We start from the raw sequence: 25,767 nt of genomic DNA on the forward strand, positions 1-25,767 counted from the left end.
AATGAAAGGGATAAACTTGGGCGTGCACACAGGAAAACCTCATGTGGAGACAAAGGCAGAGAATGAGTGAAGCCTCCAAAGCCTTGGGAGGCCAAAATTGGCAGCAAACCCCCAGAAACTAAGGGAGAGGCGTGGGACCTATTCTACTTCTATGCCCTCAGAAAAAAATCAACCATGCCCATGCCTGGCTCTCTGACTTCTGGTTTTCTGCTTCAGCTGTTGAAGCCATTAGTCTGTGTCACTTTGCTGTGGCAGCCCAAGGAAACAAATATACCCACAACTGGCTAAATTATGATTTAACATGGCAGTTTCTAAAGCTCTTTATTTTCTGAAATTTGATAGTTATAGGGGTGAGATAATTACCCAGTGGATTTACAATCTGTCTAGAAAAACTCTGAATTCATTCCGACAGCTCTCTCAGAGGAATAATAGATAACTTTTTTTTTCTCAGTTTACTTGCATACATACTTAAGATTCTATTGAATATTTCCAAAAGTCCATCAAAGGAACTTGCTCATGCTAGTGCCAGTGGAAATTCTGATTGTGGTGATTCTGACTCATTTTGAACTCCACAGGGTCTTGCCTGTCTTCCCATGTCACGTGCCTAGGCTGCTTGTTCTCTGCTTCCTTTGCATTGTTTTGAGCCTTGGTTACTGTCACAGAGCCGAGCTGTTTCCTCACTCTCATTACATATGTTGTCCCCAAAGAGACCACAGGGCCCTGACTATATCTGAAAACTCTTTAAGTGAAGTTTGATATCTTTGGAACAAGGTACCCGTGGCTAGATTCGTGTGCCATGAAACAAACCCAGGCATTGACAGAGGAAAGCGCTTTCTTAAAAATGTGATGTTCTTCATCATATAGCTCAGCAATATTATGAGCAGACAGATAGAGAACCAGATAGACAATAGGTGGGTAGGTATAAAGAAGGAAAAAACAGGCTGATAGAAACCCGGAATGAACTGAAAGACAGGGACAAGAGACAACAGATAAATAGAGTTGTTAATTATGTGCTGTTTTTTCACTCACATTCTTCTTACCTTAGAACCAGTTACCAGTCTTATACCATTCTGCCCAGTACAAAAAGTTACTTACATGGCTTCCATGTTAATTCTATGACATTCTTTTAAAAATTTTTAACTAAATCATTTTTATGTGTCAAGTACTACGAAGCACTTCATATTAAGTGCATATTAAATGTAAAGATGCAAAAGATATAAAGATCTGAAAGATATTCTCTAACTTCCAAAGAAACCCAATCTATAGACCCACAGATTGTTCTGGGGTGGGCAAAGGGAGCTGTAGCCTAGAAGACAAAACTGCAAAGTTCTCTTCTGTGTGTTGGATAATAGTTGAATGCTGCCCCTGCTGTCCCTAGTTATCAGGTATTTCAAAAGAGATAAAGATTTTTTTAAGAAGTCTCATTAAAAGAGGTGATGGAAATAAAGTGTTTAGTACAGTGTCTGGCATTGCAGGAAGTCCCTGTGATGTCAGCTCATAGGATAATAGTCAGGCACTCTTAACCCTATAGGAGGCCATCCACCCACCATTCCTTCATTCATTCATGCACTGAAATATTTCTTCACATTTTACTGAGTGTCAGATTCTGAATGGAGAGACAGTAATGAGCAAGTTTCACAAGCCTCTGATCTTCTGGAGTTGTGCTGTAGCAGAGGAGACTCTTTCATGTATTCTCAATGATTTGAAAAAGTCTCCAGAGAAGATCACAAGAAAAAAAAATGGGCTCAAGACTCATTGCTTTCCAGCATAACAGTGAATTCATCAACTCCAGAGACTGTTGTCACTTTTGAATTTTTAAGTTTTGCCATCAGTAACTTTTTGCCTGGCAATAGTTTTTTTTTTTTTTGTGGTGTTAAGTTTCTGAACAGAACCTCAGAGCAGATTTCTGTTCCAAACTTCTGTATCTCCTTTACATGCAAAAGTTCTGTTGTCCACATCACCATATAGCTACGGAGAAGTCGAAATCCCTGGGTATAGTTAAAATTTGCTTGTGTGTAGTGTGTGACTCTCTTTCCATGAAGCCTGTTCTTGTGTCCAGGCAGATGAGGAGAATCAAAGTTGGGTCTCTGGAACTTACACAAACAACCCTCATGAACATGAACTACAACTGACAGGAATCTCCCTGGGAAGGAGATTGTCACCCTTCCACCAGATGCCACCTCTCTTCTCTCCAACATTTGGCCATTAAGTAGATAACGGGAGCTGACTCCTCTGGATAGAAGTGAGACAGGCACATGCTTCCCCAAACTTTGGCCATGATTTGATGTTTTGTCACTCTTTCCTGTCGTAGTGACGGTTACAAGGTTGAACAACTGATGCAACATGGTTTAAATCCCCTCAGGATGGGTTTGGAGAACTAAGTCTGCATGTTTGCATGGCATGTTATGTTACCAGTCACTCATATCTCCCTTCAGGTTAGGGTGAGCTATTCTGAGCCCTCAAGAGTTTTCTCAGAAGGAAACTGTTCAAGAGAGCATCTGTCAGATTTTCGCAGCAACTCTTTAAATTCAGCCTTCAGGAAGAAGAAAATAATTCTTAGATTCTGAAAAATGGACTCATTCAGGAAGCTTAAGGAAAAATATGCAAATTGATCATTGTAAAAACCTTTGATTTACCAAATTAGTTTCATAACTATATCTAAGAAGGGCCTGGGTTATACTTACAGTATAATCCAGCTGTTTGAGGGGTGGCATCTTATTGGCACATTTTCTGCCTGCTACCAAATAATGAAATACAGGTAGGCATTTTAGTAAGTAAGCTAAACTCATAAGCAAGCAGATAAGTCACAAGTTGCACCTCTTGTCATTATTACAATTATTATTATTTGATAATTATCATTTTTGTATTTCCTTCTCCCCTATGAGGCAGCAATGTCTAAGGGACTGTGAATCTGTCGATCATTCCTGTGTGCCTAACATTTAGTACAGATTCTAGCACCAAATTGCCACTTGATATACATATGTTGAATGGAGGGGTGGTTCTGAATTTGGAGGTATTGGTTATCTTAGGAAGTACCTGTTAAGAAAGTGTCCAAGTGGTACAGGCAGCAACGGAGGTGGAACACCTAGAAATGGTGGGTGCAGTCAAGTGAGTGGTGTGGTGCTGAGCAGGGGTGGCAAGCTCTGCACTATGTAGAGAGGGCACCTGCCTGATGGTCAGAACCACCCATTACCTCCAAATACCACATCACAGGGAAATGTTTTTTCTATACAAGTGCCTCACTTATATAAAAGTTAGAAAGGAACAAACTGTTCTACATTTTGGAATTTTCCAGATTACCAAAGCCTACTTGTTTACATAACAATACATTTTGGATTTTGATTATTTTAATAAGGTATTAGTTTTGCTCCTTGAGCAATTATACTGAAGTGTATTTACCTCTTTTTAGAGACCTGGGTCACCCTGATCATTAGTTCTGTGGAGCATTTACAGAATGGCTTCAGGTGTGCAGAGTACTGGTTGTGGTTTTCATAATGCTTTCACATAGACCAGTGGTTCATAATCTCCTCCCTAGACCTTGGGACCGAGGAAAGGGCTGAGTGCTGAAACACAGCCAGGGGCAGAGGGAAGGCAGAGTATGGAGCTCCCAGCTCCCTAAGCTCTTCTGCTTGCTTTATAAAATGGGGACTTCTTGAATGTTGTGTAAGCAGAGTCCTGCTGCTTAGTATCTATTTCTATACATTATTTTAATTAATCTTCACAGAGATTCCCTTAGGTAAGTTGGGGGTTTACTGCTCTTCCCACCTCACAGGCGCAGAAATTGATTTAATAAAGTTTTGACTCACTTGTGCATAAAGCACATAGCTAAAGCAAACATTGATGAAGCACCTAATTTTGTGCCAGGTGCTGTTTTAGGAATTTTGTACTATAATTTCATTTCAACAATTTGAGCATCAGCAATTGTACTCCACTAGTTCATGGCAAAACTGGACAAGAGCCAGGGCTTTTTTCTCCAAATCCAGTGTTCTTTTTTCTATTCAACTACTTCTACAAAACAATGCCCCAAAAGAACTTGAGAAAGCACATTTACAGATGTGAAATAAGTTTCACTATCTTTGTCCCTTTCCCATGATGCAATGCCAAATTTGATCTAGAGGGAGGTCCCTCAGGCTGAGTGGGTTTCAGACTGACAACTGGATTTCTTATTTTGCCTCTTATCTCTGTAACAGATAACTCCTGGGCCTGTTTTGGGACTTGTAGTCCCACCCTACACCTATTTTAAAGTGAGATTCATCACTGCAAAAAACAAATCCCATTCCAAAACAATGGTGAACAATTGAACTGCACTAATACTTTCTTAAAAAAGAAAGTAGCAAGTTACATGATGCTACACAAGGCATGGCTGCCTAAAATTGCTGTAAGCATTCCTCTGTTCTTCCCTCAGATGCTTGGAAGCTCATCAACCATTCCCAAATGACCTTGGTTGTCCTGAACAATTTAGTTCTTGCCTGTAGACAGAATTCACCTTTCCGCAAAATAAAAGTATGCATCTTACCAGAATCTAGCAAAAAGCTAGCCCTTAAGAGTGATTAATAAACAGGTGAGTGAGTGAGTGAGTGAGTAAATAAAACACATATTCTTAAGTGATAGTCTGTAAAACCTAGGAAAATAATTCAGCAAGAACTAACACAGTCACATATTCATCTTGACACTCCCAATGCTTAGCATTATATACACTCAAAAAATATACAAAGTTCAGAGGATTAGACACAGGGGAATGAAGGGAAGGGAAGCAGAATGGGAGTAGGAAAGAGAGTAAAATGATTCTGACATAATTTTCCTATGTATATCTATGAATACACCACAGTGAATCTTCACATTTTGTACATCCACAAGACAGGGATCCTAATTAGAATAAGATATACTTTGTATTCATATGTCAAAAATGTGCTCTACTGTCATGTATGATGAAAAAGAACAAATAAAAAATAAATTAAATCATAAATATTGAAATATTTAATTAGTGATTCATTTAAAAATATTAATAAGCAACTAAAGTTATCAAAAATGTTCATTGAATGAATAAATGATAATAGTCAAACACTGAATAAACATGACAGGTTGACATCACAAGGGAAGGTGTCCCTAAACTATGGGTTCAGAATGAATCACGCTTCTTCATGCCAAGTCATGACACCTGTCTTAAATGAGATTTACCCAAAAATACACTCAAACTAGAGGTGTGTCTTAGAACTTTGGGACCAACCCCAACTTACAGTTGCCAAGAATGTTTCTACATGGAGAAAAGCCTGAAGAAGTAGAGTGGTTAATGTTTGGGTCCTTAGCTTATACTGAGAAGAGCACTGGGGGACATGACTGTGACTTTGTGGAATAGCCCCGACTGGCCACCATATCCCCATATCATTCCCATCTTTGTAGTGTACCCATCACTAACTAAGAAGGCTGAGGCAGAACCTCGGCTTAGGTTACCACCAGGGGTGGTCCCTTTCCCAGGCTCAGGTTACCCACACATAGGGGGAAACCATAGAACAAGAGCCTAGAGAAGAGAGAGCACCTCCATCTCTTCATAGTGCAAATCACTTCTTAGTACAGGATGCTCAAGAATAGTCTTTATTTTGAATATTAAATTCACAAAGAGAAAGCCCTTTCTCTTTGGAGGACTTTGGACCATCACAGGAAATCAGGACCATACCAACCAAGTCATGATGTCTATGGTTTTTAAGGTTATAGGTGCAGGAAATAAACAGGGGACATGAGTTTAATTGCTCGACTATTTATGTTTATCTTATTTGTGGAGGGTCATAAATCGACTATGCTTTAAGTGAACAGTAAGAAGCAATTAATAATTCAATAAATTTAAAGAAACTTTATTGGACAATAGTCAATATTACAGCAGATTTTAATCTTCTGTTACATGATGATTGGTACCTATATACCATAGAAATCCAGAAACCAATTCATAAAAAGTGAGCCTCCTTCCTAGGTACATTTGACTTGTGAGCCTCAGGATGCTGAGCATCAAGGCCATGAGGAAGATTGGAAGGAATTTTTGAAAGAGGGAAGCAAATAGGGAGAACAGAGACCAACACCGTCTGCCGCCTCCAGGATACAAGAATAAAAATATGCTGTTTAATGGGAGTAAGAACATCAAATTTTTTTTCTTTAATTTTGAGGTGAGTTATCATTATTTCAAATAATGGAACATAAGCAGACTTTTAACTTTTGTTTCTGATCTTTTAAGATTGACGCATCTCATTGAAAGCTCATGTCAATGGTTGGTACATCACCAAAGGACTTCACACTCAAGGATGCTGGAAGGGGTTAGGTACTAACAATCCCTGGAGCCACTGCACATGCAGCAAAGAAGCACGGGATGTGAGACCAAATGGGCTGACTCAAGAGCATCCCAATGTGACCTGATAATTCTCGAACATTATTATAATATCACACATTAAGGTGTGATTTGGGGGTCTTTGTTGTTGTTGTTGTTGATGGAAGAAAAGTTTCTCAATAACTACCTAAAAGGAAAGTAATTATGATTGCAATTTCAGACATTTTAAGAATGACTATAAAGAGGGTTTCTTTGGTTTGGCTTTTGGTTCTTTAGGTCTCCCCTAAAGAACCAAGTAGGGCAGGTAGGTGGCAGTCACCCCATGCTTTCCTTTCCAGAGAAAGGAAGAGTTAGGTGTAATATTGCACAGGGCCTTCCCAGACCCCCAACAAAGAATTATCCATTCCAAAAGGTCAATAGTACTGAAGGGGAGAAACTGCCTTCTTTCAGAAGCTGAATTGGTTTGTGTGGGTTTCTCATCAAATGCAGGGCAGCTTGTGCCAGCTCTTGTCTGCACAGACACCCTTCTTCAACTCTTTCCACAGAAAGGGAAGAAATGAGGAGAAAACGCAGAGAGAGGCTCTTGGTGTAGCCCTTCGAGAGCTTAGAGATGGCCAGTAGTTCTTGGGCCTTTTAAAAATTGCTGTTTGATAAGTAAATTGATTAGTAAATTAGTAATGATTAATAAGTAAATTGGCTGCCTAGAGTACCATGTGAAAAAATAATTCTAAGGTATACAGTAAGCACTCAATAAATATTTGCTGAAGGTTGAATGAATGTCTTGGTTAGAAGGGAAGGGAGGGGTGCACATGAGCCATGGGTCTGTCTACCTAGTTGCTGCAAGATGGCTTCCAGGGAGGTAGCTGTAGAGGAGGAGGTTGGGGTAGTGGAGAATGTACTGTGGTAGTTGGCGAGGGAAGAGGTAGGGTGTCACTCCTTCAGGGAAGCCGGGATTTCTGTTCCTTCTTACTCCCTAAACAAAGATATATACTCAAGCTGATGTGCAGCCTTCCTAACACATGAAGCACGACCAGACTTCAGTACAATTGAGCAGTGCGTGAACCCAACAACATGGTCACCTGGTCCACACTGAGAATAATGCCTTCCTTTGGCCCTATCTCCCCTTCACACACAAGTCTATTGCACATGTTGCTTCTCTTTCTTTGCCTGCCTGGATATTTTTCACTAGAAGCCAGACACGTTACCTTGTTTCAAATGCTGATAATATTCTTGTGCTTTGTCCTGGATTGTTTAGTGACTTGAAAACAATTCTATCCTTTTGCCCTACACTAAATGCCTCTCTCATCCTATCTGGCTAATTATTGTCTGGTCTTGCTGAGGCAAGATTCTCCAGAACGCTCTACCCAGCGCCCTGTGGATTATGAGGTTTACCAGCCTGGCTAATGGGAACAGATTCAAGTCCTGGCCCTGTGTAAGCTCCAGCTAATTTTGTCGAATCCTTGAAATAGGCTCCTTCTCTGGACTTGGACATTTCTGCACATGCAGGCTTTGATCACTACTCTCTCTTTTGAATGTTCAGGGGATCTCTGCAGGTCTCTGGTTGCCCCTCTCTGCAGTGCTTTCCCTTCCTGTACTCTGTCCTGTGAACTCTTGCCACTTTGGTCTCCTGGTTGTTGGTTCTCCTATACCCAGGGTGTCTGCCCACCTTTGCCCATATTCCCCACCTATGCTGTGGCCTTGAGGCCCTCTCAAGCCACGGATGGGGCCCTCCTTCTTTGTTACCATCTCTTTCCTTCTCTCCCTGATGTCCAGTGTCTTGAAAGAACATTGTTTTATATATATATATATATAATTTTTTTCTGGATTTTTAGTTGTTTCAGATAAGGGGCTAAACCTGATCCTTGTTATTTTATCTTGTTAAGTGGCAAAAATCCCACAGTGGCTTCTTCATAATGAAAAACTGGAAGCACTTGAATATTTCTACTGAAGAAGGCTTTGTACAGATAGGACATAGAATGAACTTCCATTCAGTTCTTATCAATGATCCCATAGGTGAATATTTATTTATATGTAAATATGTTCATAAGTGACAAAGTAAATAATAAGTACATACCCAGTTTGATTTTATTTTTGTATCTATGTCTGTACCTATAACAGATGTACTAAATATTATGTATTACACATACTTATACATATACTTTTATCCATATAGACATACACAGAAGACATACATATTAGTGTTTACCTTTATAAATATCTTTCTATATGTAAAATTATATATATTTTGTGCTATTTGCCATAATTCCTACAGAAATGCTTTCTATAGTTGATAAATGTTTTTCTTCCTGCTCATTTTTATCCTCCAATTTTTTACAATAAATAGGTATTGATTCCTAACAGTAAAATACATAGCCATTAGTTTAAATTAACTGTTGGTTGATGTTCAGCAAAACCACATTTTTATGTATGTTTGATAAAAATCAAGAATAAATTTCATTTTTTTTGTTTTACATTTACTTGACATTTTGAATTAATTTATAAAAAGCATTTCTAAATTGAAACACTTAAACATTAAATTAAGTACTCTAATAATTAGTAAAGACTTGACAAACTACTACTGGTATCCTAATATTTCAAAAATAATGTTTCTTTTCTACATGGCTACACACTTTAGTTATTCATTACCATTAACTGAAGAAATTTTTAATATTTGCTATTGAAATGTTTTTAGGCTTTCTTCTACATGCTTTCATTAAACTCAAAGAGAAGAAGGAAGAACAAACGTGACAGAAAATATGATATTAATATATAGATCCAGGCCAACTAAGGCAGCGATTATGAAAGGGAAGATTGATACAAAAATAGGCTGGCTGGCTGGGCAGGATGGCCATGCTGCAGAGCTCAGGGAAGAACCCTCCACTCTCTGTGGAACAACCTGAGCCGGTATTTCATGATGGAGGAACTGAACTCATCTCTTCCTATTTCCAAGCAATTCTGTCTTTCACCATACCTCTTAGATCTGTGGAAAGATGTGGGGAGGCTTTGCATGAATATACATGTGCATACACACATATACCACACATGCTTGCAGATACACATACACACACAAAAATATACTCACATATGTAGACAAAAATACACACACCACACACATGCATTTACACACATATCAATACCACAGACACTACACACACATGCACACAAAATAGACATATGACACATGCATGCATATGCACATAAACATATGAACTACACATACTTATATACATGCCATGCATCACACAAATATACTGTACACACAGATTTGCATGAATAGGTACAGACATATATACACCACCCAAATATATAGTACACAGAGATACACACATACCCACAAGCACATGAACACATGCAGAGAAATACACACAGAGACATACACAGACACACCACACATACTCAAACCACCAGACACACTTATACATCCTATAAATAAGCACACACACGTGTAGACGCTTACACACATACATACACGTACACATCACACAGTACATCTAGACACTAGAAGACCCCATCTACTCTCTGACAACGAATATAATCAAGGCTGAGATTCTATCCACACTCACTGAAGGATCATCCGAATGGTTATTTTACAGATGTTAACAAAAAACAGTGTGTTCCAGTTGTACAAAGGGAAGTAAATACCTTTAAAAAAGGGAAGAAAAAAGTCACTAAAATTCTAAGCCAACACATTTCCTAAATAACACTGCCTAGGAGACTGCATCCAGGTTAGGATTTTGAGAAGTTCTTCTAACTCTGAGAATCTTTATTTCTTCTTTTTACTAAATTAACTATCTCCCATGCCAATGGCCACGAGTGACCAAAACAACCACCATAAAATACAAACTTGTTGAATATGTTTAAATGTCTTGATACTTCCTGCCATGGGAAGGCATAAAAAATATAGGAAATGGTGTTACCTAGAAAGATGATAAGCCACTTTCACAAGAAACAAACAAGATATTAAAACAGGGTGCACAAGCAAGCCACAGGATGGCACTGTGTGAAACATCAGTGGCCGTGCGTGGGTATGCACAACTGCAATTCTGAACAGACACAGGCAACAGGGAGGACCCGGATTCCTGATGGGGGATGGAGGGTCTGAGCAGCCCTTGAGATACATTTTAGTTCTTCCATTTCTTAGAAAATAGAATTATGTGACAGAAATCTTTACAAATCCAGGGGGAAAAGATGCTTTTCCTCAACAGTCATCTCCAGGTTAATTAGACTTTTATTCATAATAGCAAAAAAGGGAAAACACCCCAAATGTCCATCCGTGGTGAATAGAATAAACAAATCGGCCACATATTCACACAACAGAATACTAACTCCTTAGCACTAATAAGAATGAGCTGTTGATACTTGAAGTAGCACATTAGGCAGAATGAAAGAAACAAAATATAAAGGAGTAGTCTTACATGAAAACCTCAGAAACAGGACAGCTCATCTATGGAGACAAAGAACAAAAAACCGGGTGGGGTGGTGCATGCCTTTTAATCCCAGCAGCTCAGGGGGCTGAGACCAGAGGATCACGAGTTCAAAGCATGTCTCAGCAACTCAGTGAGGCCCTAGGCAACTCAGTGAGACCCTGTCTCTAAATAAAATACAAAACAGGGCTGGGGATGTGGCTCAGTGGTTGAATGCCCCTGAGTTCAATCCCCAGTATAAAAGAGAGAGAAAGAGAGAGAGAGAGAGAGAGAACCAAAATACTATTTACCACTTGCAGAGGAGGCCCATGGAAAGGGCACAGAGACTTTCTAGGGTTGATGGTCTATATTTTGATTAGTATATAAGTATAAACAATTGCCAAGACCCTTACAACTATACACTTATGAGATGGGCATTTGGTTGTATGTAATTATACCACCAAAAATATTTTTAATCTAATTACCCAAAGTTATGTTACCCAGTCTTTCTTGTGTTTCATAGGATGACTCTGTATTTTCCTGACTATATTTGCAAGTCGATGATTCCAACCCGTAGAGCATCCCTGGGAGAGCTAAAGATAAGTGCTTGTTTCCTATGTTCAAAGCCTCTGAATTCACACGAGTCCTTTATGATTCACCATGTGTTTCCACACAGGATAGTGGAAGGGTGACAGATGGAGAAAGATTCAAATCTGGGTGACTATACAGAACACCTGAATCAACCACTTGAGATTAGATAAAGAAAGGGAGTCAATAATCCAATAAATTTATTTTTTCTCAATAAATAGAGGCAGTTCTTGAAAATAATGTCTTCAAACCCCCCCCCCCCCATTATCCAGGAATAAAAAGTGTCAGCTATACTTTTGAATAAATAAAATCAATCTGTAGGAAATAATGAATGTTGGCTGATACTTTTTTATTAATTACTGGGCCTAGTGATCCACATGTATTGATAATTTCAACTTCACAGCACAGTATGAGGCAGATAATATTACTACTCTCCTTTTTGTCAACAGAAATCTTGAATAATTTGCCTTCTCCTCTAGCTGGCTGGGTGACCTGATCCTGAGAAGCCAGGATCAGGTCACCCAACATGCTAGAGGAAAAGACAGATCAAGACCTTCATTGGAATAAAGTCAAGGAAATGAGAATGGATGATAGAGAGAGTAGGCAAATGGAAAATAAGAGAATTAAAGACTGTATTGGGCAGGGGGTTAATTCAAAGGGACATTGGGTATTTTCAAGCAAATCTTCACTTACAGGTAATGAAACTGAGGCCCATAAAGGTTAAATGACTTCCCAAGTCATTCATCTAATTAGGCGCAGAGCTGGGACAAAAAGCCATATTTTAAAAGTCTCAGCTCAGGGCTTTTCTACTACATCAAAAAATTAATTGAAATTTTTTTTTACATAATGTCCAATTTTGAAATATCTGCCCCAGGGAATCATTGGTTAGATATTCATAGTATTATAAAATTCAAGTATTGGAAATGGCCTAAAGAGTTCTCACAGCTCTTGGTCCTAAATTCAAGCAGCAACACCCCTAGACCATCCTAGCCAGATGATAATCTTCCCCAGTTTTTAAAGTCTTCCAGATGTGTCTCAACTGGGTTTCTTAATTTATTTTCCAGAGCAAAAGAGCAGAATTTGGAAAATAGCCTAATATGCATAAACCATTAATGGCATCCCAGGAGACAGACAAGTCCAAATCCTGAGCATCCAGAGCATTTCAATCATGATGTAGCACACTGAAGCCCTAGGGACTATTTTCATCAGAGTCGACTCTATGAATATGAATTATTTTTCATGCCAGTCTTTTCTTACTGAGAAGGAAACTTGCACAAGATTTAACATAGGAACAAGTATCAGAATTTACGGAAATATCAAACAGCACTAGAATGAGGCTGAACACAGATATTTTCCTTGCCCCATCCCTAAATTTTTGATAAGCATTTCATGGTTTCTTTTCTTTTCTCCTTTTCCTGCCATCATTACTAAAAGTGCCCAGTCTACAATCTGATGTCCTTTGAAGGTTTGTCCACATCAAGTCCTAAGAGGGTGCCCACTCCCAAGTCTCCAGTGAGGTCCTGTTCCTTAGATATACTAACAGAGGTGAAAAGATGCTTGTTGAAGTCAAGATGGCTGGGGTGGGGATACGTATGAAAAGGCGCAGTTGCTGTGTCTTGTCCAGAAGTCATGATTTGGCTTCTTCTCTAACCTTGAGAAATGCAGGATAAGGGAGAATCTGCAGTGGCCTATTTATTATTTAATGATCTTGACCCATTCCAAGTGATCCACTCTACCACACATGCTTAGAAAGGCTGGACAAATAGGAGCAGTACACACTAGATGGTGTATGGCTACTGGAGTGTAGCCAAAATAATCCATGGCAGTTATAATTTGAAAACATATCCTCTTAGAGTAGAAATATTCTAGCCTCTTGCATATGGAAGATTCATGAAAAAGTCTTCCTCTCTTTGGAAAAGGTATTCAAGGCTGGGTAAGATGTGCACAGAATTTTAAGAGAGAAATCTTGCCTACTTATCCAGATCAGAAAAATTACATTTCGCAATAATGTAGCAACAGATGGTTCTCGCTTTGGCTAGCTTTCTTGAAGCCTATTTCAGGCTCAAATGGCCATAGGGAGAGGGAATATTTCTATGAAGCCTGTACCCTATCTCTGCCAATGGTCTCTGTATATGGTTTGGACAACCCAAGGAATGTCAAGACTGCAACAAAGGACAGTAATTGGTTATCCAGTGGCTCACCTGGTCTACAATAATGCTCTCCTTCAGATCTACTCTAAGTTTACCTGATTTCCTCAACCTACGTTCTAATATCATGGCTCTCTCAGTTCTGGGATTAAGCTCAGGATTTCTCTTCAGGGGAGACCACAGATCATCTCTAGGGTTAGCTTCATTTTTGATCTCCAAAAACTGAAATAAAAAACAAAGTTGAAAACAGCTATTATAAACTTGTTAGGAGACTTTCGCTTCTAAGATGGAGATATTTGTGACAGACCGACACTGACACTAACAGGTTGTTAGTACTAAATCAACTATTTTCCATATCATCTGCTTTAATGGCACCAAAGAACTGCTTGAGCAATGCAAAGTAGAGAGGCCAAGATTCAGGATAAGGGAGAATCTGCAGTGGCCTTTTATTCTGGGGGGTACTACAGAGTGTCAGCAAGATCAAGCATCAGGGCTCTACCTGGACCACTTCTCAGGGAAAGGACGATCAAGAGAACTCCAAGATGTCTAGCCAGGCTGCATAACAAAATAGCGCCTTCAACACAGGCTCCTTTCCCCCCTCCACACATGTGCTGATTTCTGAAACTGCACAGGAGAGGAAAAGGAAAGTTAAGCTGCAAACATGAAAAAGTGGGTGGAGTTTTGTGTGGTCTGGAGATGCCAGGGAGACCAAGGTCAAAGTTCAGCTTCTAAATAAAGGAGATGGTCCTGGGACACACCAAGGCCTGGAGTGCTATATCATTGGAAGAGGGAGGGACAAAAGAAGACTCATCCTAAGTGAAAATTAAAGGTGAAGTAGTGAAAGCTTTCCCCAGAGCAGTTGAGAGTAATGAGAATGCCTACCCTTTGCCAGCTCTTTCCAGCCTTGTCCTGGGACACTCAGCTGGTGCAGAAAAGCAAGAAAGCACATAAAAAGCAGGATAACTTGAAAGAAAGAAAAATTTAAAAGTCATTTTATGCAGATGAATTGATTTTACATGGAGAAAATCCAAAAAAAAAAAAAAAAAACACTACAAATTTAATGAATCTATTCTAACAGTCTGGATAGCAGGTCAGTATAGAAAATTAACTATACATATTTGCAACAAAAAATGAAATCTTACAACCATGTTACTTGCAATAGTAACAACTTAGATTAAATATCTAGGAATACATTTTAAAGAGATCTGTGGAACTGGGATCCTGAAACCATGAAGTAGTCTTGTTTTTGTTTTTGTTTTAATTTGTTCCACAAAGAAGTCTTGGTGGGAATTAAAGAACTAAATAAGGAGAGAGTTATATGACATTCATAACTAGAAGACTCACATCATAGTGCTAACTCTCCCCATAGTCATCTTTGGATTCTTGCGATTCCAGCAGACTGTGCGTGTGTAGATAGTAAACTGTTTGGCTGATGACAATATTTATAAAAAATGCAGAGGACTAACAGAATCCAAGGAAACCTAGAGGAAGAAGAATTGGAGGGCAAAGGGGATTTCATGGAGAAATACTGGAGCTCAGTGTTTGGCGACATTGGTGGAATTTTGTTAGGGATTGGAACCACACCTACTTTGTTATAGCAGTCCTAACACCTATTACAGGACCTGCCTGATGAATAGCAGATGTTTAATAGTTGTTAAATGTATATGTGAAAGGAGGGATGGATACTTGCAATGAGAGCATTGCTGTGTCTGAGGGCAGTGAAGTCAAAGGTCAAGAAGCTTGAAAAGGCACTGGAGCAAGTGGTGCCAAACCTGCTAAGCTTGTGTGGGACACTGAAGGAAAGTTGTCAACAAGCTAAGATGGAACTGCTGTGCCGGAGTCTGAATGCTGGGCTCACAGGGTTTAGGCATCTAACATTTTTGAATGTAGCACTGTTGATAGGTCAGAAGATGAATTAGGTGGATGGCAAGGGAGCGACCCAACATCTACCCTGTCTTTTCACTTTCTCCATTCATCACTGGTAGTAAATTTGGCATCTTTGCTAAAGTCATCATTCATGTATTTAAAATAGGAATATACCCACATACTTAAACTGATAGGCAGTCCATTAAAAAGCCTATGTGCTCTCCATCACCACTTTGGATATGACAAAAACAGAGAGATGAGCTATGGAGAATTTGATGGGATTTCCTTTCTATGTTGCTTTTCAAAAACCAGTATAACAATCACCACCACTGTTTCTAGAGATCCGTACATTCTCTCTTGGGAATTTTTTTTGGTTAGGAACAGAATGCATGAGCTCTTTGAGTCTCTACCCATTAGGACGAGGCTCAGATACATATATAGAAACTTGAAACAGCAGTGCTTTATAAATGTCCAAGTTTGTTCACACATGGAAGTCTGAAGTACAGCTGCATGTGATGATTATGGCCATTTCATGCTGTATCTCCTACAAAGCAGCCTGTCTAGAAGTTCTACTCACAGCTCAGGGTCTAGAAATAGGCTCCATGGCTGCACCTGGTTGCAGGGGAAGCTGGCAATTGAAGTGTACCAGTGCTTCATATAAAATAGGGTTTTGGTAATCAGGGAAAATGTCAGCAGACATTGGATAGGCAACAAGCAGTCATCAAAATCCATTATTTCATTCTAAAAAAGAGTAATCTTGTAAAAAGTGGGAATTTGGGGAATTTCTTTGCTGAGGAATTTATTGTGGCTTGTGTTTTATGACTCCCCTCTCTCTGTTAAGGATGGTTATCCAAGGAAACAGGAGGTTTTTTATTTCTCGATCAGGAGGAAAATGTGACTTTGTAAATCTGGACAGGAGAAACTAATTGTTCCGTAGAAGAATGAGAAGACACAAAAACAAAGCCAGGTGGGAGTGGGCAGGAATGGAGGCAGGACTGACCATCCGGTTGGCTGGAAGAAGACAGCCGTGAGAAAGGTGTGTAGAAAAAGAGAAAAAAAGTTCTAGCAACTCCACTTCTCAGAGGAAAGGAATCTCAAGTCAACTGTGAAACGAGGAATGAAATCCCCTCTCCACCCTGATATATCTCAAAATAACTCTCATGCTTACTGTGCCACTGGCTTCTATTTGATTTTCATTTTGTTTTTTGGTCGTGATTGACATGTGATAAAGCATAGAACTTTTCTTGGGACAGTGGTTTCAAAGACTAAGAAAAAAAACAGAAAACTATTTGAATAGTGAGGAAGAATTTGTTCAAATATTAAAACATATCGTAAAGGTCAATTACTTAGACCAGTGTGATACTGGCTTGAACAGATAGATCAGGGTGCAGAACAGATGGCCCTGGAACAGAATTTAATGTCTGCATGAAATTAGCACATGGAAAGTGAAACTTCAAATGTCTGTCTCTTAAGGAAAGTTTTGTTGCCCCCAAAGTTTGGTTCCCCATTATTCTCTATCTACCTTGTTCTTTCTTTTCATAGTTCAAATTACAATTTATAAGTATATATTTATTTACTTAATATTGCCATTCACTACCAAGCTACAAACTCATGAAGGAGAGAATTGTCTATTTTATTGACTATTGTGTAGCCATAGCCTCACACAGTGCTTTAAGCATAGTAGGCATTCAATTCACATTCGTCAACTGAATTAAAGAATTAATCAACCAATGTATTCGATAAAAAGCATACATTTGAAAAAAGTTTGCTTTTCACCTTTCATCACACAGGAAATACCCAAATAAATTCTAGGTATATTAAATATGCATTAAAAACTACAGAATAAATATTTTTAAATGAAATCATAGAAATGACGAAATATGGCCAAGACTATTATAAGTGGAAGCTTTGATAAAAGCAAATATATATTTTTTAGAACTTTAAAAACTCACTATGTAAAATGACTCCATAAGGAGAATTTAAATTACAAGCAAATTGGAAGGAATATTTAAAATGAATATGATGTAACAAATATGATTAATGTCTTTAACATATTAAAGTTCCTTTTAAATCAACAAGAATTAATACCCCAAAATAAGATGAGCAAAGTACATCAGTACATAGTTCACAGAAGAAATACAAATATCTCAAAATTATGACAAAATAATACACCAATTAACTGTGCTTTTAAAAATTAAACTGGAAGATATTTACATTATTATAATAGTTCTAGTGAGTTTGTAGATTGAGAGAATAATTAAGTCCTTTCTGGAAAAAAAATAAAAGTACATATAAAGGACTTTAATTAAATTCTTATCATTTGACCCAGATAACTGACGTGGAAGGGAATTTACTGAATTCATGATATTTTCACAAATCATGAAACTGAAGCGTGCAAAATAAAAACAAAAAACTTCTATTTTCTATGACTAAGCATCGATCTCGAATTCCTATGTCTCTTGAGTTAGCAAATAAAGTCCAGTCAATTTCAATTAAAACCTGTCACTTCTGCTTTTCTGTCACTTGGACTTAGACTCTTGCCCTCCATCCTCTGGTAACACATTTCAGATCTTGATGGGGAGAGAGAGGGTTGAATGCTTGGACAAGCTCAAATGCATAGTGTCCAGGCAATCTTCTGCCCCAAGGGTCCCTGCCGCAGTCTGGCTGCAGCAAAATAACCGGGAGGTGACGAACAACTTGTGTACGTTGATACAGCAGGACTGGGAACTGTTTATTGTAGGACAACAGAGCTATTTATACATTCCACACAGCTTATCTTAATTAACATAAACTCGATACATCAGTCAACCAATAAGGAATCTCCACACTTAATGGCTCGCTGGCGTTACTTCACAAACCACTCCCTCTGGCATTTTGCCAGGCGCCATCCAGACTTGTTTACAGACTCTAACATTTCCCCCTTTTGTTTAATTTAAATAACGACCATAGTGGTTTTTACACAAACACCATAAATAATCTGCTAACAAGCAGAAGGGGAGGATACAAAATGCCACAATACCAAGCCAATTGATGGCTCCATGCAAGCCCTTGGAAAAATTATACCAGCAATGACACCGTTTGCAAAGATACCGAGTTACAATTTGTTGTAGATTACAGTTTGTTGTCTCAGTCCAGGTAAAGCAGTGTCTCAATAGATTAACTCACAGTCCAGGTAAATCACAGTCCAGGTAAGTTCTGCAGGCAGCTAGCTTAAATCACAGTCCAGGTAAGTTCTGTAGGCAGCTAGCGTGATCCAAAGTCTCATCCGGTTCTCAGCCAAAGTCTCCTCCGGTTTTTAGCAACACTGGAAATTCTTCCACCTTCCTCTTCACCGGCACTGGGACAAAGGCAGGAACTCCGGATGGCTAAAGAAAATCCTGTAGCATTCCACTAAGAAAACAACCTTCTGAACAATTTAGTACATTATCTCAAGGTTTTTTACATTTGAAATAAGCCTTAATAGTGCTCATTACTCATTAGCTTCCAGGTGTGGGAGAACCATTGTAGTTACTGGCCTTGGAAATGATCAAACTTCAGGGATGCAGGCCGTCTTCCACCTGCAGTGTCCCGGACAGCCCCAGATGGCCCTGGGGAGAGTCCGGGAGTGTTCCGGACTCAAACTGCCACTGGGCACAGGGAGCAAGAGCCCGAGACTGTGCCTCCGGGTCAGGTTTGGATTTGGGCTCTCGCAGTGGCTTCCCGCTCCCCGGGTGGGGGGCGGGGAAGAGCCCGCTGCCGCCGCTTGGAAAAACCTTGCTGCGCCATGAGCGTTTTGCGCACGTGGCAGCCGCCGCGCACCGATTCACGCACCCTCCGGTAACGAAAAGTATTCAGTAATAGCCTTTTGCTGCAACTTTTTTCCTGATAATCCTTCTTCTTATGAACTTTCTTTTTCTTTCTGACTAGAGTTCCTGGGCTTCCATCAACACATGCCCTAACTATTCTTGGTTCCACTGGGGTGCCTTCTTCCCTTAGTAATTTACTTCTCACCCCTTCCATATTTTCATCATAAAGACAATACAACATTTCAAGATAAAACAAGACACAAACATACTGTATCAATATTCTCCATTTTCTCAAAATGGCCATTTTTCCTCTTGCCCTATCTGCCTAGGGACGAGCAGTTTTGCTCCTGTCCTATCTATGGATGGGCAGCTTTTAAAATTTTTTCCATCACTTACCCCCGAGTGTCCCGGGGCTCCCCGTAACGGGCCACCATCTGCCGCAGTCCGACTGCAGCAAAATAACCGGGGGGTGACGAACAACTTGTGTAGATTGATACAGCAGGAATGGAAGCCGTTTATTGTAGGACAGGAGCGGTATTTATACATTCCACACAGCTTATCTTAATTAACATAAACTAGATACATCAGTCAACCAATAAGAAATCTCCACACTTAATGGCTCGCTGGTGTTACTTCACAAACCACTCCCTCTGGCAAAATGCCAGGCGCCATCCTGACTAGTTTACAGACTCTAACAGGTCCCACCATTGGCCTTGGGCAGTCTTCTCCCCAGTGACATGGGCTGAATGAAATGTTCCATCCAAGTGGGTCTTCCAGCAGTACTCTCCCTGCGTGGTGGCATTGGATGAGGATAAACAGCACCCTATACATCAGTCTACCTCATGTCCATTGCAAGGGCATCCAGTTGCCCATGTGGAAGAGTCCTCCATATCTACTCTGAATCAGCTACCCTCCGTCTTTTGAGGTAGGGCCCACTCAGATGCAGGCCCATCCTTCTAAAGTGTCGTGACATCATCTGCTTGGACTGTAGGACTGTGCTAGCCCACAGCTCAGGAACACAGCATATCTTGAGTTTAGTATGGTAGACTATCATCTAGAAAGTAAAGAACACATTTCCTATATTTTTATGGTTTTTAAAATGTAGCTACACTCACACACACACACACACACACACACAAAAATGGAGGAAAGTCCCTTCTCAAAGACCCATCCCCAGTACCTGCCTATTTTGCAAATGGTCCGATGCCTCCCTCAGCACAACAATCTGTATTTAGTTTTGAAGGGGAACTCACCTGCTTTCTACCAATGAGGTTCCAACCAGAAAAGTAATTTTATGCCATGGACCCCTTTGGTGGTTTGATGAATCTTGCATGCTTGTTTTCAGAAAAAAATAATTGATGCAAAATGAAATATACAGGACACAACAAGAAACAAATTATATTGAAATTTCATTCTATTAATAAGCAACAGGTAAAAACTTGATTCTAATCTTTTCTTTATAGAATGAAGACTGTGCTGTGGATTCCTTTAAGGTTTAACTCTTTGTGTACAAGACAAATAACAAAAGTTCTTCTGTCTCAAAAAAGGCTGCTCCTGAAAATTAAAAACATCAGACTTTCAAGATTAGGGTGTTTGCTATGAGTCTTAAAACTTAAAAAGTGAGATTTGACCTTTCTTGGTGACAATGCATGATGATGACAAAGGACAAAGAAATACTGTACAACTCGAAGGACCAAAAACTGGTAATGTTTTACCTGATATTATATGAACATAGAAGTATACAGGGAAATTTGTACAAGAAAATTTATTGTATCAGAAAAAAATCCATCAACAGGAGATAATGGTAAAATAAGTGAAGTACACCATTTGACAGAATATGATTTAAGCCATTTAAGATAATCCTGTCATGATTTTTTATTGTGTAAGAAAATATTTATGGTCTAAAGCTGAATAGAAAAAAGTAGCTACAATATTATAGATGTAATAATAGAGAGAGACAGAGAGAGAAAGATCCAATAGGAAAAATGTTAAAGTATAAATTATACCAAAAATTTATTGAGATTTATCTGAATGATGGAAATATTGATATTCTTCTCTATGATTTTCTGAGATTTTCAATCTTATGCCTGTTTTTCAACCTGAAAATATTTTCTCTGAGTATCATGTAGCTCTTTTTATTTGAAAAAAGAATTTTAAATAAATAAAATTGGTGAGTTGACTTTTTAAAAATTTAAAAGCCCCATAGGTGTATATAATAGGTCACTATTATTATGGAAAATAATGAGCAGAAGTTGCATGGGTCGCCATATTTAAAAAGAACCAAAGACTAAAATTGTGGTTTCAGATTTGCTCCAGTGCTCTGAGTCGGCCCTGCAGTTATGTGTCATGCAGAGCTCTGTGTCATGCGTGTGACCATGGGATGGGAATCTCCAATCCTGGCGCTATGGGACACCAGCCCAATTATTGCTTCTGAGTATTGCAAACCACAGAAACTATTTTTACTCTTTTCTTCCAATTCAATATATATATATATATATATATATATATATATATATATATATATATATATATATATATATATACATCACACAATATTATACTATTTCCCACCAGCCACTTGGAAAATGCATATGAGAGTCAAATATTAGCAGAGACTAATTTCAATACAAGCCTCCTTCTCAGTACATTCACTCTGCCTATTTGTGAGGTACCAAAAGCTATTGTCACATTCCAAAAGTCCCCTTTGAAAGTTTAACACTAGTCATATAGCCACAGTTATCTTCATCATAAATCAAGACCAAATATTGTTTGGTTGGCATCTAACTAATGTTAAGAAAAAAGGGCTCATAGGAAATAGCATGTGGAGGAAAAGAGGACAGTAGCAGAGAAAAGGTATTGTGAAGGTAGCTTCCAATCAGTCAGATATAATTGGTCTAAAAGTTTCGCCCAGTTACTCAGAATCCACTTGAGAGACCCATGGGCACCGAGAATCACGGGAAAAATCAATTCTTGAGCATTTGAGTCCTGCCCTATGAGAGGAAATTTGGATACAATAATGAACAGAAGAGACAGCTCCCTCCCTTGAGGTGCCAGGTATTGTGGAAAAAAAATAAAAAAATAGAGCTGAGAGAGGGGGATATAAAATATGAGAGAAAGAGGAGAGGAGAGAGAGAGACTGACTCTGTGTGTGCACATGTGGTTGGGTTGGTGGGGAGCCTGCAATATTTGCAAAGGTGGTCAGGGTAGACCCTTTGAGAAGTGGAGATCTGAATGGAAGGGAGTTGCAGCTGGCCATCCTAGAGCAGGTAGCCAATAGGATGCAGTGCTTTCTCTCTCTACCCCAGACCCTCCTGCATATTTAATAATTATTCTTTGTCTATAGGAAAAGTACTACTTTAGCAAGACTAATTCTTAAGGCTCCCAGGACATGATAATTTGGACCCTACACCTTTGAGTAGAGTTTGGGTAAAGAGCATCTAGTCTGAGAGTTTGCAAACACATTTTTTTTTAAAGCAACAGAATCATTGATTTAAAAAGAATCCCTCAGGGGGAACAAATAAATACAACAAAAGGGACCATCTTTGGTCAAGCTTAGTATGCTACCACTTCCCAAAGACAATTTTTTTGGGGGGGTATGGAGGATTGAACCTAGAGGACGTTCAACCACTGAGTCACATTCCCCATCCTTTTGCATGTTTTATTTTGAGACAAGGTCTTGCTAGCTTGCTTAGGGGCCTTACTAAGTTGCTGGGGCTGGCTTTGAACCTATGATCTTCCTATCTCAGCCTCCCAAGATCCTGGGATTATGGGTGTGCCCCACTGCACTTGGGCCCCCAAATAATCTTGTGGTTGGAGCCACTGGAAATACATGGATTTAGTTTAGACTAAATTGACACACAAACAGGTCAGATGACTCATCCAAGCCCTCAGAGAACATAGCACAGGCTTCTTGTCTACGTTTCTCCTTCCACCAAGAAACGTTACCCCCTTTATTAAAATATATATGAATCTTGGAGAAGCAAACAATAGTCTTCCTAGCAATCAACTTGCACACTCATTTAAAATAACTGAAATTTTGTGCTTCAGTATATTGATCAGAGCTATATAATTTAAATAGTTCTTAAGTCATTTTCACAATAAAGAATTTTCCTTTCAACATAAGAATTCTTTCCACTTAATCTGATGAAAATTCCCTCTGATATTAGTAAATGATTAAGAAAAGATCTTTACGGCTTCAGCCTCTCTAATTATTTTTAATATATTCAACTTTTCAAAGATGGACCAGCAATGCCCAGAATAGAATTAGAGAAGTGCAAAATGGTCTTAATAAAATAGACCTCTGATAATGTAGGTTCATTTTACATGCTATTAGAATCTTAAATCAGGTTGAGTTCTTTGGAAAATTCCTTTAAGACTTAAATAGCTGCATCCCACACAAAGTGGAGGAGTTGGATATTTAATCAATATAGCTATACAAATTGAGTAATTTAGGTACAAAGTGGTTGAATATAGAAGTGAAGTGGGGGAGGCTTAATTATCTGGTTTAGCAGGCTACGTTGATTAAATCAACTGAATCATAGTCCATTCCCTTTTTGCATCCAAACACAAAGAACTGAGGGAAGGTTCTTTCCATGCTGGGAACTCTATCAATTTCCAACACGACCCAGGGAAGAGGGATGTGCTGAAGAGTACCACTCCTTCATCAGCCATCACAGGGCTTGCTTTACAAATCCAGAACATTTATCACCCTCGCAGCATTGACTGCAATTTTAATGGTATGTCTTCCAAATCTTTATATGCATCTCCGTTCCTCTCCTGGAGGTATGAAATTTCTAGCTTTCTCTATTTAGATGTCCCTCAACCTGTTCGAAACTGAACAACTCTCCTGACTTTTTAATATCTATCATTCTTCCAGTCATCCAAGCTTTACAATATGGTGTCATCTTTGATTATTTGCCACTCTGATCCTGACAGTCAAGGGGCAAGTATGTTCCATCATTAGGCATCACAGTCTTCTTTTCTCTTCAATGACCACCATCAACACATCACTTTGGGTTGTTACTTCTTACCTGGGTAAAACATGGCAACAGGGACCATGAGTTGCATGGACTTAAGACACAGTTATATTTATTCTGCCTCCAGTGCTAAAATGAAAATTGCATGGAGAAATGTCCCCCAGCTGTGTTCGCTTCTTAGTTCACTTATGCTGCCAGATCCGCCTTGTTCATGAAACGCTCTGATAACTCAAAAAAACTTCTCAGAAGGATACTGAGCCCAGCCATCAGAAGATGGCTCCTGCCTACTTTTGCACAAATATGCCTTTATCATTATTATCACAAGGGTCGGCTTCCATGAAATCCAAGCAAAATGAAGCACTGTTTGCAAGTCTTTACTCGCTGGAAAATCCCAATACTACTTCCATGTCACTTACTCAAGGACCTATTATTTCCCTATAGACAAAAGTTTCCTGATCGCTCTTTCTGTCTTCTCTATCATTAGTCTTTCAACCCACTTACACATTACTTTCAGATTATTCATATTTTTTATTTTTCAAGCACAGTTCTGAAGATCACTGCCCTGTTTGAAACAATGGTTCCACATTACTTAATACAGACACATTTCTCTCCCACTCTTTCTTGTCATCAATTCTTTTGATGCACTCTCTGGCTTTCATCCTCATGCCCCCAGGATTCTCCCACCCAACCAACCTTCCCAGAATACTAAGGGTGCAGAAGACTCTAAGGACTCTCTCCATTATAGTGCCCAGTTTTGGACTTCTGCAGCACCTTTCACATATTCATTCATCCAGCCATTTATTCATAAGCATTTCAGTCCCTGCCCACAAGTTTATTTCTAGAGAGTAAATGAAACATGGAAAAAGTACTTTTAAATACGATATTTCTAAATGGCTCTAGTAGTCAAGTGGTTTTAATATCCTGTACATCGTGGAGGAAACAGAGAATTCAGTGACTTTGTAGATTTCAAACCCACACATATAACTTAATAATGTTATTTTGTTCAATTACCTTCTTATAAATTATTTTTATAATTACTTGTGCATTTTCCTAATTTTCTTTCTAAGTATCAATCTTTGAGATCAAGGGTAATAAATTAAATATAGAGCCCCTGCCAAAGAGGATTTGCTAAGTGAATGTTTGTTGCCCTGAATTCAATTATAATCCTGGAGAAAACCCATTTACCACTTTTTTTTTCAGTACTAGAGATTGAACCCAGGACCTCACAAATGTTAGACAAGAGTTTCAACCCTGAGCTATACCTTTGGTACATTTAAAATTTTTATTTTGTGACAGGGTCTTCCTAAGTTTCTCAGGCTGGCCCTGAACTTGCAATCTTCCTGCCACAGCCTCCCAACTAGCTGGAATTACAGGCATGCACCACCAGGCCCAGCATTATACCCACTTTTGATGTGTTTTATATGCTTGTCATGATCTCCTCTGATTGCTTGTTTGTAGTATATTTGCCAGAAATATTTCTGCCAAATATTCTTAGCCCCTAATATGGATTGGCCAAATATGTTTCCCTATTTGGTTATTTTCCTGGCATCTGTGACTATACTTACTCTTTGAGATTTTTTTTCTTTGAGTTTCTTTTTTTTTTTTTTTTGTACTTAATTACTTTACACACTTTGCCATTCATCAATGTTGCATCTTATGAAAGCATCAGCTAAGTAAACCTTAATATGA

The sequence above is a fragment of the Marmota flaviventris genome, chromosome 12, assembly GCF_047511675.1.
Source record: "Marmota flaviventris isolate mMarFla1 chromosome 12, mMarFla1.hap1, whole genome shotgun sequence".
Taxonomy (NCBI): Eukaryota; Metazoa; Chordata; class Mammalia; order Rodentia; family Sciuridae; genus Marmota; species Marmota flaviventris.